The sequence below is a fragment of the Trichechus manatus genome, unplaced genomic scaffold (assembly GCF_000243295.1).
Source record: "Trichechus manatus latirostris isolate Lorelei unplaced genomic scaffold, TriManLat1.0 scaffold00667, whole genome shotgun sequence".
NCBI classification, from domain to species: Eukaryota; Metazoa; Chordata; class Mammalia; order Sirenia; family Trichechidae; genus Trichechus; species Trichechus manatus.
Window position 1 is genome coordinate 2,466 of NW_004444603.1, and position 1,239 is coordinate 3,704.

Below are 1,239 nucleotides of genomic sequence, written 5' to 3' on the forward strand. Positions count from 1 at the left end.
TTTTTTTGATATGATGCTGAATTCTATTGGCTAGAATTTTGTTGAGAATTTTTCCATCTATGTTCATGAGAGATATTGTTTGTAATTTTCTTTTTTTTTATGGTGTCTTTGCCTGGTTTTGGTATCAGGGAAATGCTGGTTTCATAGAATGAATTTGAACGTATCCCTTCCTTTTCTATTTCTGAAATAGTTTGAGTAGTACTGGTGTAAGTTCTTGTCTGAATGTTTAGTAGAATTACTCAGTGAAGTTGTCTGGGCCAGGGCTTTTTTTTTGTTGAGAGTTTTTTTTTTTATTACCTTTTCAATCTCTTGTTATGGATCTGTTCAGATTTTCAACATCATTTTGTGTTAGTTTGGGCAGGTAGTGTGTTTCTAGAAATTTGTCAACTTCCTCTAGGTTTTCAAATTTGTTGGAGTATACTTTTTCATAATACTCTGTTATATTCCCTTTTATTTCAGTTGGGTCTTTTGTAATGTCCCCCATTTCATTTCGTACTTGGGGTTATTTGTGTCCTCTCCTGCTTTTCTTTTGTCAATTTGGCCAGTGGTTTGTCGACTCTGTTACTCCTTTCAAAGAACCAACTTTTGGTTTTGTTAAATATATCTATTGATCTTCTATTCTCTACTGCATTTATTTCTGTTCTGATCTTTATTATTTCCTTTCTTCTAGTGACTGCGGGCTTCTTTTGCTGTTCTCTTTCTATTTGTTTGTTATGTGTAGCTAATGTTTTGATTTTGTCCCTTACTTTCTTTATGATGTGTGCAACTATGGCTATAAATTGGCCTCTGAGCACTTCTTTTGCTGTGTCCCAAAGGTTTTGAAATTTCATGTTTTCATTCTCTTTTGATTATAGGAATTTTTTGATTCTATCTCTGATTTCTTCTGTTACCCAGTGGTTTTTAAGCAGAGTGTTATTCATTTTCCATGTAATTAATTGTTTTTCCTTGCTCATCTTGTTATTAATTTCTACTTTGATGATGTGATCAGAGAAGACACTTTGTATTATCTCAATGTTTTGGAATTTGTTGAGGGTTGCTTTGTGGCCTAAGATGTGGTCTATTCTGGAAAACATTCTATGTGTGTTGGAAAAGAATGTGTACTTTGCAGCTGTTAGGTGAAGTGTTCTATATATGTCTATGAATTTAAGTTGGCTGACTGTGTCCTTTTGATCTTCTTTATCTTTGTTGAGTTTCCTTCTAGCTGTTCTGTCCTTTACCAAAAGTGGTGTGTTGAAGTCT